This window comes from Ictidomys tridecemlineatus, chromosome 10 (assembly GCF_052094955.1).
Source record: "Ictidomys tridecemlineatus isolate mIctTri1 chromosome 10, mIctTri1.hap1, whole genome shotgun sequence".
Lineage (NCBI taxonomy): Eukaryota > Metazoa > Chordata > Mammalia > Rodentia > Sciuridae > Ictidomys > Ictidomys tridecemlineatus.
Window position 1 is genome coordinate 58,868,900 of NC_135486.1, and position 14,760 is coordinate 58,883,659.

The 14,760-nt window shown below is 37.9% G+C and overlaps 1 protein-coding gene across 3 annotated transcripts in view; it reads right to left on the minus strand.

Annotated features, from left to right (window-relative positions):
• The window catches only part of Fmn2 (formin 2), a 336,378-nt gene that overhangs the window by 259,516 nt on the left and 62,102 nt on the right, over positions 1-14,760 (minus strand). The gene's annotated exons all lie outside the window — the stretch shown is intronic.

Below are 14,760 nucleotides of genomic sequence, written 5' to 3' on the forward strand. Positions count from 1 at the left end.
ATCGCCCAAATTAAAAACTTTTTTTTTAAAGAGAGAGTGAGAGAGGAGAGAGAGAGAGAGAGAAAGAGAGAGAGAGAGAGAGAGAGAGAGAGAGAGAGAGAGAGAATTTTTAATATTTATTTTTTAGTTCTCGGCGGACACAACATCTCTGTTGGTATGTGGTGCTGAGGATCGAACCCGGGTCGCACTCATGCCAGGCAAGCGCGCTACCGCTTGAGCCACATCCCCAGCCCCAAATTAAAAACTTTGATCTTTGAAAATCTTATACCTCCTAAATCCAGAAAGTCACCAAAACCAATCTTTTCCACGTCAATTATAGCTGTAGAATTCACTTCTCACTCATCCCAACAGCATTAGACTCTTAGACTAACGATTTGATATTCACCACATCTCTGAAGTTCCCTTTCCACCATGTAGTAAGGAACTGTCATCAAAAAAAAGATGAGTATGTTCATTTCTTCCTACTGAAAATCTTTGAGATTTCTAATGATTCCAAGATAGAACTGGACTGTTGGTGTATATGTGAAGACAGTGTTAATAATGGCCATCTGCCCTTCTTTGTTTCTTCCCATTGAAGCAGACTCACAATAAAATTAAGAATGACTTTTACTGAGACTGAAAGGCTGCTTCTCTGTTCTGAGAGACACTAAAGAAGCTAAGAATAGAAATTACCCCCTGGTCTGGCCTGATACCTCAACAGGTCCTCTGTCTCACAGGCTAACTAAATCTGCGTTTGTGCATTTCCTGCCTTTTGTCCTACTTTATTGGGTCTTCTCTTTATAAAAGTTTCCTGGTCCTTCAGTTTTCCAAAGAGGGAACTACCATCCTTCAAAGCTGACTTGATCTAAAACCTATTTTCCTGCCAAATTTCACTCCATATATCTCTGAGCCCAACAAGCAGAAAGCTTAGCCTCCAGCCCTCATGCTGTAACAGTTCTGCACAGTGACTCCATCCTTCACAACTACTCTTTGTTTCTGCCATGAGGGTGACTTACCATTTTCTTAACGTATCAGGATCTTTCAGAACCCCATGTCTGAGGCAGAAATTCATTTTCTTCTTCAAAATAACTCACTTTTTCTACCTTTTTACAATAACTCAATTTTTTCAAACTCGTACTTAACTTTCAAGAGCACATTCAAAATGCCATCCTTCCACTTTGCCAAGCAAAAGTAACTGCTATATCTCCTGTGTTCCATAGCACATTGTAATACTTGTGCCTGTATCTGCTGTTTCTGATTCTCTCTCCCACATTGTCCTGTCTCCTCCCTACCATGACTAAAATACATGATCTCCTAAGATCTGGACTATATTATTCTTAAATGGGGAGACCCTGTGAATATGTACACTTATTGAATCCCTACTATACGATGACTTTATCATTATCTATCAAAAAATGCATGAAATTCAAACCAGGCACCTTGTGGATCTGTCTTCTGAAACCTGGCTTCCTTACCTATAAAACAGAAATGAGTATAAAGAGCTCAAGGAGTATATTTTGAGAACTGAGTATGATTAAATGAAATGATAGGTGAAGTTTTGCCTGGAAAAGTCCTGACACGAATATGAAAATAAAAACACTGATAAAATGGCTCTGGACACTAGCTACTTTTTAACTAACCTAGAAAACATCATTAACTCCCTATCTTACCAACTAGGAACCAAGGCCTAAGGATAAGACAATGTTACATGATAAATGTTACATGATAAATACACAGCAAAGCCAAGACTCAAATCCAGTTGGGAAATTATACCAAACACTCTGTAACATTGTCTTACATGGGTTCCTAATATTTTATCTTATCCTCATCATCTGTTACAGAGCTGGGGCCTTCTGAGAAATGGAAGCAGCAATGAAGATTCTCCCTCAAACTTCAATTCTTATAATCAAGTCAGAAAGATTCTAGACATGTGGCTCAGAGTAACAGGAATGAGTTTATTGAAGGAATAAGAAAGGGAAAGGGGACACCCTCACGTGAGAGAGTGAGTCCTTTCACAGAGGACTCTGTTTTGACTTTTGATGACATCAGACTTTTAAGCCACAATACCATGTCAACTCTAGGTCACCTTGGCCCATGTTGACCAGTTCCTAATTTTTTTTAGTTATACATGGACACAATATCTTTATTTTGCTTATTTACTTTTATGTGATTCTGAGGATTGAACCTGTGTGAGGCAAGCACTCTGTCACTGAGCTGCGACCACAGCTCTCTAATTGGATTCTTAGCCACATATTCTTACAGATTTTTATGGCTAGGAGGAATTATCCTTATCTCCACAAGTTTCAAGATCTGGTCCTAAGTCTCCCCTTCAGGTTCCCATTATCAACATTATTTTGGGTCTGCATTTCTCCTGCAGAAAACAGGTATTTTGCTGAGGAATATAACATATCTTGTCCACTTAGGCTGGACAGGGTTGGCTACAGGTAAATTGCTTTTTGAAAAAGAAAGCATGTTTGGGTCAGCATAGTGGGCCCATTTTGTGGAATTATTCTCTTAACCCTGTGTTCCTACCATCCTCATTTCTCTGTTTCCTAACAATCAGAACCCATTCTGTGTTTCTCAATTTAAACATGTGGGAGAGAGGAAGCGGGGCGGGGATAGGGGAACTAACTTGCCCCAAACCATATTAGCTACAAGGCAAGGAAGCTAAAATTCTAATCTTAGTATGTCTAAAATAAAAACCCAACTAGCCCTTTGGTCAAAATTCCATGAACTATTATAAAGGTACAAACATACAGAGACATAAGACAGAAAAATCATATGTACCCTCAGGAAATGTGCCCATACCATGGTGTCATGGTAGATGAAAATAAAGTAAGATTTCCTCTGGTTGAAGTTATCATAAAAAAATCTTCCAAGAAGAAGTATTTAAACTATTTGAAAAGTAAAACTTGAAATTAAAAATATTTGAAAATGTATTACCTTAAAAGTTAAAAACAATGAAGGAAGACCTTTTAGAAAAGGGTGAAATCAGCAAATCAGGGACAGAGAATTGTGGGGTATGTAGGGACAGTGAAGCTCTCCAATCAGGAAGAAGGGAAAGTAAACAGGAAAAGCAGAAGCAAGGAGGGCCTTGATTATAGTCAGGGCATTTATGAAGTTAGGTAGGAGGTAGGCATTATGAAACATGTGCCTATGGTAGCAAGCTCCTCAGGAGACTGAGTAGGAGTATCACTTGAGTTCAGGAGTTTGGGACCATCCTAGGCATTGCAGTAAGACAAAAAAAATTTTTTTTAAAGACAGGGATGGAAAAACCATCAGAGAGGCTTGTGAAATAAATGAGACCTGACCATTGAGTAGGAAGATAAAGGGAAACTAATATACGCAAGAGGCAGAAAGCTGAGTCAGGTGGTAATTCCAAAGGCTGGAGAGTCAGTTCTACTAAACAATTGAGGACACAGTGAAAGGCCAAGGTGCTGTCTATCAGGGCAGATGGCAACCTTCTGAGCTTGGGAGAGAGCAAAATAGTCATGCTACTCCAAGACAACATTTTACAAAGGAGCGAACATCATCAAATGTGTTGAAATCTAGGAAGCCAGTGAAACACCTAGGTGGGGACTGTCAGTAGGCAGATAGAGATGCATAATCAGAACTTGCAGAAGAGCCTAGAGGTGAGAATCTGCATATAAGTTGGTATGCAAGCACATATACATGTGGAGATAAAAGGACAGCAGGGGGAAGAAGGATAAATCAGGAAGGACTTTACCTTGGGAAACCTCTACATTTGAGGGGGGGGGGGGGAAGGGAGAAAGAAAAATACTGTTTTGTAGCAAGCCAAGTTAAGGGGAATTTTCTGGACACATTGGTTAATTGCCTCAAATCTTACCAGAGGTAAAGAAAGGTGATACATATTTTATTTTAAATATATTAAATGTTATTTTAAACATACTAATGGGACTATCAGATTATAAGGAACCAAATAATGGTTGAAACCATAAGTAACCAGGAATCTTCCAAGAAGAGAAAGTTCACATAAGAGGAAGTTGAAAAAACTCACACAAAACTACAAAAGTCCCAGTAACATTAGAGAAATCACCCCAGCTCAGAGGGAGTGGGCTGAGTGGTTGCTGAGAGGAAAGCAATGGAAACAGGCAGCAATGGTGGGAATGAAAAGTCTATCAAACAAAAACGAGTGAGCAGACAGCTCAGACTGCACCTCTGGAAAGTTGAGTGGATTTCAATGCCACTATTTTGTGGCTTCTTCCAATAATAAATGTGACAGCTGTGAGTAAGCGAGCAGGAGGTGGTAAAAAGCAAAGTAGACACTCCAGAAGGTCAGAAGGCTGAGAAATGCCAAGAGAATAGCAGTCTTCTCTCTTCATGGATCTGCTTTAGTAGAGCTGTAAGGGTTCCAAAAATAGAATTTCCTAAATTGATATTCTAGCAAGACATGAGTTCCTAGGGATGCTGTCTGTGCTGACTCCTCCAGTTCAAACCAGAAGTAGGCACAGGCAATAGGGCCCACTGTGCTGAGGCTCCCCAGCATATGGGATAGACACAGAAAGATGAGAGTCTGGCATGAAGCTGTCATAGGAACTGCCCTAACCACATACACACATACCACTCCCTGGCACTATTGAACAGACTCCCTTTGAAATTAAAAACAACTTCCTGATAACTGCTTTTCTACATCCCATATATCCTCATGCTAAGAGAACAGAGGCATGGTCAAGTAGAGCCTAGCTAAATTTACATAAGTCTAAGTCTCTCACCTAGTTTTGGCTTCTGTAAATTTTAACTGCTTCTATGGAACAAGCTGAGCAGCAATCTAGCTGCTTCTCCCCAGTCTGATCACACTGCACCAAACACATTTTTTTCCTTTTTCAACCATTTGCCTATTTCTTACGTGAGTAGGCGGAGAATCTGTCTAGCTGGGATCCAGGGAGGCTTCATGGCTGGGGTGCTGGTAACACTGTGATAGTGGAGATCCCAAAAAATAAAAAGTCCTACAGAGAGTGGCTTTCAAAAAAATATGGTATTACTAAAGAAAATCTGTAGGTCACTATGGTGCATACCTATAATTCTACTTACTTGGGAGGCTGAGGCAAGAGGATCCCAATTCATGGCCAGCCTAGGCAACTTAGCAAGACCTTGTCCTAAAATAAAAATTTTAAAAAGGCTGAGGATGTAGCTCAGTGGTAGGGCACCCCTGGGTATCTCCCCTGCCCCCGCAAAAAACAAACAAACAATTTTGAGTAAAAGTTTTGAGGAGGGGTAATTCACTTTGTAAAAATGAGCTCATAGTAGCAAAAGGCTGATAAGGGTACACTGGGCCTAAAGAGGATCAAAGATCAAGACTGAATTTTATAGACAGTAGAGTTATGTGCAAACCATAAATGACAGATTCATGGTTGGCTCCCACTCATAAGAAGGAATAAGAAAAGTGCTGCTAGTAGGGGTCAGTTCAGAACAATGACACTCATTACAAAGTCCATGGGTCCCTCTGCTAGTGCTGCACAAACAGTTCTACCTATGCTCTTCAGTGATTCAATAATTCAGTCTAATAATTAAATGTCAACAAGTCTCAATCTGGGGCACAGAAGAGGGTATCCAAATGCCTAAAATGAATATTTTCTTTTTTTTTTAATATTTATTTATTTTTTAGTTTTCGGCGGACACAACATCTTTGTTTGTATGTGGTGCTAAGGATCGAACCCAGGCCGCATGCATGCCAGGCGAGCACGCTACCGCTTGAGCAACATCCCCAGCCCAAATGAGTATTTTCTTAAGCAAAAAGAAATACTGTAAGAAACTGCATTTACAATTTTTAAGACTCCCCTCTTAGAATCCAGATTTCACACACCAGAGCTAACATTTCTAAAAGGTGTTAGCTGAAGGTGAGCTCTAACAATTTGCTCCAGGAAAATACATATGAAGTAGAAGTAGCACATATATTTAAACTGCCTGTTTGGTCTCTTTTCACAGAGAAAGCAGCTAAAATAAAAAACCAGCCTAAAAATTTGTCACCAACTACATATAGTACAGGAAGCAGGGTGGAACTAAGATCAAGATCTGTCATAAACTCTTGCTACTTATGGACCAAAGTATTGGGTTGGTGCTTAGATCAGGAATTGACTGGCATTATGGTTATATCATTGTTTTAAAAAGATCTGCTTTCACATGCAATACCTTAATCTACAAAGTTCAACCATAGCTAAACAGAATAAATTAAAAACTTTGAACCATGATTTCTAAAGACCTAGTACTTAAACCAATATCACAATAAGGACTTAGGAACATGCAAAAGTATTTATATTATCCATGTAGAGCCCTATTGGGAAGATAGTTGATTAACACACTTCTGCCACATATTACTTATTTTCTAAAGCCATGGACAAAAGAAAGGCTGCTGTTAGAACTTGTACCTTTGGATATATACTTGTCAAGTACTAACACATTTGTATTCACAGCCTGTAATAATTATTCTAAAAGAGATTCAAAGACTTCTAAATAATAAGCACAGTAATTAAGAGCTAGCATTTCAGAAATTAACAGACATTGATTTAAACCATTTCTCTGCCAATTATTATTACCAGTCTCTTTCTCTCTAAAATGAGTGTAACAAGTTGGGTGTGGCAGGGCACACCTGTAATCCCAGTGACTCCAGAGACAAGCCACAAATCTTATTTTCTTAAGCAATATATAAAGCTTCCATTTCTCTTCAATTTAAAGGCAGGAGGATCTCAAGTTTAAATCCAGCCTTGATAATTTAGCAAGACCTTCTCTCAAAAATGTAAAAACTTAAAAAGGGCTAGGGATGTAGTTCAATGATAGAGAGCCTAGAGTTCAACACCCAGTATCACAAATAACAATAATAATTAATTTTTATTATTTATTTAATAATACCTCCAAGGAGGTGTTAAATGACATAGGTAAAACTCATAGCAATGTAAGAGCTCAAAAATGGTGTCTACTGGGGTTGGGGTCGTGGCTCAGTGGTAGAGCGCTTGCCTCGCACATGAGAGACCCTGGGTTCGATCCTCAGCACTACATAAAAATAAATAAACAAAATAAAGATATTGTGTCCATGTGTAACTAAGAAAATATTTTTTTTAAAAATAGTGTTTGGGGCTGGGATTGTGACTTGGCGGTAGAGCACTCGCCTAGCACGGGTGGGACCCAGGTTTGATCCTCAGCACCACATAAAAATAAAGGCATTGTGCTATGTCCATCTAAACCTAAAATAAATAAATAAATAAATATTTTTTTTAAAATGGTGTCTACTATTAGCCAGGCGTGGTGGCACACACCTATAATCCCAGTGACTCAGGAAGCTGAGATAGGAGAATCTCAAGTTCAAAGCCAACCTCAACAACAGTGAGGCACTAAGCAACTCAGTGAGACCCTGGTTAGCTAAGAAGAACATGGCATAGGGTAAAATCCTGTTTCATTAATAATCATTTTACATCCAGTTACAAAAGATACTAACCAGTATACATCAATGCTACTGGTTGACTACTTTATGGATTGCTGACCTTAAATTTTCATTCCTAATCCATGGTATCTGTACATATTTATTATCTTTACATCTTGAATAAAAGCTCCTATATAGTTTTGTGAAAATTCTCAAAGGTGAAAAAATATTTCAGTAAGAGTTAATCCTTTAGAAAATTCAACTTAATTAAAAATCTTTTTGTTTAAAAAGGAAAGTGTATTATTTTAACCTATCAAGAGACTTTAATGGAGTGCCATGTCCATAAGTGACAAAAAAAAATTTATCAATATTAGCATTTATACATGCCAGATTATTTTCTATAATATTATTACAATCTTAATTTCATCCATATTTGTTTTCTTCTGTACTTGGGAAAAGAAAAGCCACAAATGTTATTCTCTTGAGCAATATATAAAGCTTCCATTTCTCTTCAATTTAAAAAATTTACCTAAATTAAAGCATTTTTATTTTTAAAATAAATACTACAACTACTTTTCTAGTAAATACATTTGATAGTGTAAAAATTTTAAAATTTCTTCAATTTAAAATGAGTAATATTGAGAATGTTCCCTTGTAGAATGTGAAACAAACAGCAGAGGGCAGAGCTACTAATGATTTGATAACATGAATCCCTGTACATGAATGAGAAGAATCATCTGAAATGAGACTGAGTTCTATTTTTGACTGAAATTTAGCACCTCAATTACTATATTGGTGAGCTTAAAGACAGGCCAAGAATAAATGAAAACCTAATATTTTCTTCAGCACAAATTGGGGAAATAAAAATGAACATTGCAATAAAATAACATGTAATAGAAATGTTGATTTAACAGAATTTAAAAAATTAACATTAATAGTTCCTTTCTCATTTTATGCATATACATGAGGTACAACTTAAAAATTAAGTCAGAAATACTTGGCATCGGGATTAGAAAATTTAAAAATCTTCAAAAATTAATTTAATTTTATCTGTACCTTATAAGCATACATAATAATACTTAATCTAGAATATGTATTCTATAGACAAAAGTTTTAAAATTTTTTCAGGGTTGTTTGATACTCTGATAGACAAAAATGATTATTTTATTCTCAGTCTTAGTATTCCATAAAGTCAATGTTATACAACCTTTTCTATTTCAAAAGCACTTTTAAAAAGAAGATGCCAATAAATACATAAAGGAAGCAAAAGTAGGAAAAATCCTAGGTGTTTTAATATACTTTTTTAAAAGAATAGAATATTTATTCATGTCTAAATGTGAATATTTGCATTTTATATCAAATGAGAAAAATGAAAGAGTTAAGCAAAGAAAGTTCTTGTAAGAAACTAAAAGTGGCATTAATTTCACTGAGGATTCTGTTTACCACCTGACAACCAACTCAGTCTCTCTCAGCTGAACAGTTTCTCAATGACACACAAGAAGTTAGCCAAAGTCTTAATGAGCAATATGGGGGAAACATTCTATAATTAAGCTTAGTCCTAGCATAGCATCTCTCATCAGCTGAATTACAACTCTTAAGAATTTGAAGGAGGACCTTCTCTAAGTTAAAGGAAAAAAATACAAGAAGAGCTTCTACATCTAAGTAACGAATATGCACAGGACGTGTTTTCTAGAGCAAGGCTTTCCCTCGTCCAACTGATCCAAAACAACATTCCCAGAATTACCCTCCCTCAGATCTACACATATATAAATCAGTGTTATGATTTATATATGAGGTGCCTGCCCTGCCCAAGCTCATTTGTGAGGCAATGCAAGAAAGTTTAGAGGTGAAATGTTTGGGTTATGAAAGCCTTAACCTAATCAGTGCATTAATCCTCACATTAACTGTGTGATAACTGTAGATAGGTAGGATGTGACTGGAACTGGATCATGTGGAAGACATGCCTTTGGGGTATATATATTTTGGTATTGATGAGTGGAACTCTCCCTCTCCTTCTCTCTCCTTCCTGCTGCAGTGTCCTGAATCACTTTTCTCCACCACACTCTTCAGCCATGATGTTCTGCCTCACCTAGAACCCCAAGGAATGGAGCCAGCCTTCTGCGAAATGAAACCTCTGAAACCATGAGCTCAAAAATAAACTCTTCCTGGGCTGGGGATGTGACTCAAGCGGTAGCACACTCGCCTGGCATGCGTGCAGCCCAGGTTCGATCCTCAGCACCACATACAAACAAAGATGTTGTGTCCGCCAATAACTGAAAAATAAATGTTAGAGTTTTTCCCTCTCTCTCTGCCTCTCTCTCTCTCTTTAAAATAAATAAATAAATAAATTCTTCCTTCTCTTAAACTGCTCATGTCAGGTTTTTTGGCCAGAGCAGCATAAATAAAGTCTGGTTAAAACAATCATATTTTGCAACATGGAACCCAAGAATCTGCATTTTAAACAGCTCTTGGAATAGCACATGATGTGGGAGAGTAGAATAAGTCAAAGCAGCAGCCCAAGCCAGAAGGTATCTAAGGGAGGGCCAAGCAAGCATAAATAAGTACTCTGGTATTAACCTAAGGGTACAGCATCTCCAGCAAGCGTAGCAAGATCTGATTTGGTTTTTTTTTAACTTATTCTTTTGAAGCTGGGGGTATAGCTCAGTGGCAGAGCACTTGCCTAATATACATGAAACTCTGGGTTCCATTCCTAGCATCACAAAGTGCAGGGTTGCTGAGGGCCATTACCAAGTAGGAATGACGGGTAATGGCCCTCAGCACAGGGTATTCTTTTGTGGAGAAGGAATCAGAGGGAGCAAGAGTAGAAAACTAACTAAAGACTATTGCCTAGGTCCAGGACTAAGATAAAGGTGGCTTTGACCAAAATGATGACTATGGAAGGGAAAAAGAAGCCAAGAGATTGGTTGTGAAGGGTGAAGAAAAGGCATGGGATGTGGAGTCAGCTATCTTGTGTTTGAATCTCACCTCTGCCACTCACAAAACTGTGATTCTGGGCAAGTTATTTACCCTCTCTGAGTTTTCACATCAGAAGGTGAGGTTGAATTTTAAAAATTATTTAAATTACAATCAAAGAGAATATGTCAAACATTAACATAATGCTTGACTCTTTGGTAAGCACTAACTATCATGGCATAAATAAAGAGAAATATAAGAAGTAAAAAGTTCCAATATTCTATTTCTCTCCCAGATTCCTTTTTTTTGTAACAGGGAATGAATGCTGGGATTCATTAGGGGATTCAACTCAGGGGTGCTTAACCACTGAGCCACATCCCCCACACTTTTTATTTATTCTTTTTTTTTTTTTTTTTTAATTTTGAGACAGGGTCTCACTAAATTGTTGAGGCTGGCTTTGAACTTGTGATCCTCCTGCTTTAGCCTTCCAAGGCACTGGGATTACAGGCATGAGTCACCACCCTGGGTCTGTCTCCCACATTCCTGCCACCTGGGATGGGAGAACCAAATGGACATGATTAAATTCACTAATCTGAATTAACCATGGGATTTAACTGCCCACCTTCCATCTACCCTGAGGAAACATCATCCACGTCCGGATCTTCATAACTTTTTTCCAAGATGAGTTCAAAATTCCCACTCTAGAAGGTCCCACGTCAAAGGACACACCCAAAAGCATTTGTCAACTAAAATAGCATAATTTCAGATTTGTGTCCACTAATTCAATGGGAAGTTCTTAAATGGGAAGTCAAAATAGCCTAATTAAAGAATAAAATTTTCTTTCTAAATAGCAAGTCAGGCACTTGACTCATCAGAATATATTTTAATATGCATATACACACATACACACAGGAGCAGTGGCACACGATTGTAATCCCAGCATCTCAGAAGCTGAGGAAAGAGGACTGCAAGATTAAGTTCAACCTCAGCAATTTATACCCTGTCTCAAAGTGAAAAACCAAAGGAGCTAGGATGGAGCTCAGTGGTAGAGTGCCCCTGAGTTCAGTCCCCTAGTACTGCAGGAAAACATAATGAAACAAAAAACACACTTCTCTCTATCTTTCAATTTCACAATTTGCACTTAGGAAGAATAACTGGGAGCACCAACAGATGGCACCATCAAAAAAATGCTATGTGAAGCCAGGCATGGTGGCGAATGCCTGTAATCCCAGCAGCTTGGGAGGCTCAGACAGGAGGATGGCAAATTCAAAACCAGCCTCAGCAACTGAGAGGCACCAAGTAACTCAGTGAGACCCAGTCTCTAAATTTTAAAAAAATTACAAACGAAAACACAAAATAGGGCTGGGGATGTGGCTCAGTAGTAGAGTGCCCCTGAGTTCAATCCCCAGTATCCCCCCACCCCCAAAAAACAACAAAAAAAAAATCTGTTACTTGGTGTGTGTGTGTGTGTGTGTGTGTGTGTGTGTGTGTGTAAAATACAACCTGTCTTCTGAGCTCCTCCTGTCAGCAGGATATTGTATTACATGTTGAAAGGTACTAAAATCTATAACTCAGGATGTCTGCCTCAGCCTTTGAATCTGAAGATAACCTCGCATTATAGTAAATAGTGGATGTATTTTATTTTTTCAAAATTTGTTCTAGTTATAGATGACAATAGAATACATTGGACACCGCCTACATAAATGGAGTATAACTTCTCATTCATCTATTTGTACAGGTCATGTCATCATATTATGCACATAGGGTAACAATGTCCAATTCTTTCTACTGTCGTTCCTATATTGGGTATATTTTAAACATAATATTAAAAGAAATGGTTTCCTCCACCCCATCCTGGACTATGGTTCTTCTCCACTTGCTCAAAAGTCCTCTTCTCCAGTAATCTTCAGTAAATACTATCAAAATATAAGCAGTATTTACCAAAACACAAAGTAATTTTTGGATTCAAAATTGTTCAGTTCACTATGGTCTCTAATCTGTTATACTTTGGCTTTGCATTACAGACGTTTTTATCAAGGGTATCTTATTTTCATGCCCCTGACTCGGTCAGTAGGCCCTGAAACACAGTTGCATTGGTAGGTACCTTGAAAAGCTCAACCTTGTCTTAGCCACCACGCTCCTACCTGCAGGCTTGAATTCAGATTCTTTCCCAAATTCAAAGACATCAGGAAACACATTTCTGATCTGTATGCAAAGTCTATCCATTCAGCCTCTGATCAAAACTGCCTTCTTAGGTAGCTGCTCCCAAATTAACGATAGAATCCAGGGTTTTCACACAAAACACCATAAAAAATGAAGTATAAATTAACTTCAAAATTGTGGCTTAATTTTGGTTTTAGTTTTCAGAACCTGATTTCCCAGGGTTGACAGTCCCAACTGTACCCAAATTCCCAGAACTTCTTTCAGAAACCCCATGTGTCACCCTGATATTCACTTCTTCTGTCCTAAAAGCAGATACTAAGGACAAAACTAACAGCAAATCTCAAAAACTATGCAGTCCCTTCATTTCCTGTTACAGAAAATTTTATAAAAAGAAAAATTCTTTTTGCAGTTCTCATTTTACCATAGTATTTAAAGTACAGTCGCCTGTCATTGCTTTTCATGTTCGTTTCTCAGGCTTCTAATAATATAATACTAATCTCCACTCTCTTTTTTAGGTTGTCTACATCTTTGAATCCCTAGTATTTCCCTAAACGTTCCCCAGACATCCATTTCAAAGGTCTCCAAAAATATCCAGGATTTCTTATAACACATTCACCTAACCCAGAAGTCATGAAATTAGTTCATAAATTTTTTTAATTAAAAAATTTTTTAAAAAGACATTTGCAAAAAAAAAAAAGAAAAAAGAAATCATTACTCAGCAACATTTAATAATGCACAGGGAACATGAGCCAACAACAATATCAGGACAGTTAAAACCTGTTTTAAATAGAAGAACTTTCCCTTTTCTAATGGAAGGCAGTACAGCATGAGGAAACAGCAAATTGACTGGAGACTAAATAGCAAACTAAGATTCTGGCTCTATAAAAGCTGTTCCAGCCATAGACAAGTCCCTGCACCTTTCTGAATGTGAGTGTCCTCATTTGTCAATTTAAGAAAATTAGGCTAAAGACTGGGATGTAACTCAGTGGCAAAACATCTAATTTGCATTTGCAAAGCCCTGGGTTCGACCCCGGTTCCAAAAAAAAAAAAATTAGGCTAAATCAAGTGCTTATGAAATTCCATTCCAGTTTTGATATTTTATTGCTCCATAAAAAATAGAAAATTAGCTGGGTGTGGTGGAACACACCTGTAATTCTAGCTACTTGGGAGACTGAGGCAAGAAGGACCACAAGTTCAAGGCCAGCCTCAGCAATTTATAAAGATCCTGTCTTAGAACAATACAAAAAGGGCTAGTGATGTATTTTAGTGGTAAAGTACCCATGGGTTCCCAATACTGAAAAAAAAAAAAAAAAAAAAAAAGAAAGAAAAAGAAAATTAATCATGTGCACACTGGTACAGACACATGAGTTGGTAAGATTCTTCCCACAGACTGGGAGCATGTCTGATAGTGTTAATCAGAGAGTTTTCCCCAAAGCATTTAGTTGTACTTCAGGTGTTCTACATATAAGATTCTGTTAACATCACAAAGTAAAAATGCATAGGGCTGGGGGTGTAGCTCAGTGGTAAAGTTCAATCCCCAGCACCCTCCTAAAAAAAGAAAAGTAAAAAGTACAAAATAATAGACTCCAGCAGTTGTTTTGTAGAATATGCACCTAAAAGAGGAACAGCTACATTTCAGCACTGCACAAATCTGTGCAATGGTATGTTAGGGTCAGAGATGGCCAAATTTACAAAAATGTTTTGTGCTAATAATAACTTCAAGCAAGAGAGAGCATAAATTTCCTATACTTCATTTTCTTCTGTAAAGTAGGATAAACCCTAATTGTGCTTGCTACAAGATTAAATGAGCTAATATTTATAAAGCGATTAAAACTGAGTATCGTTCAAAAGTAAACTTAGTGTGTTTTCATATACTAAAGAGGTTTTTTTGTTTTTTTGTTTTGTTTTGTTTTTAAGAACCAAGAGCTGAGAGTATAGCTCAGGGAGATCCTATGCTTAGCATGAAAAACCAGCCTCTACCTCAGAGCAAAGCCAAGGAAGGAACAATGTGACCTTTGTCCTTGGGAAGACCCACAGAGCACGCCTAGGAACATTCCCACCCTGCTAAGTTGTTTAAATACAAATAACAGGAGAGATCTGCTGCACCAGGTGTCCCTGACTCAGTCAGGCTAGGTGGAGACCCATCGCAACCCCCTAGCAGCCACCAATCAGCATGAGACAGAGAAATACCTGGGATGCCAGATGACCCTCCCAGTAGTTTATGGTGGTTGATAAAATGTTGAGAGGAACCATGTAGTTCAGCATGTACACCTCTCCTGGCTTAAACCAATCAGTTCAAAGGAATCCCCCTCTTGTACTAGCCAATCACC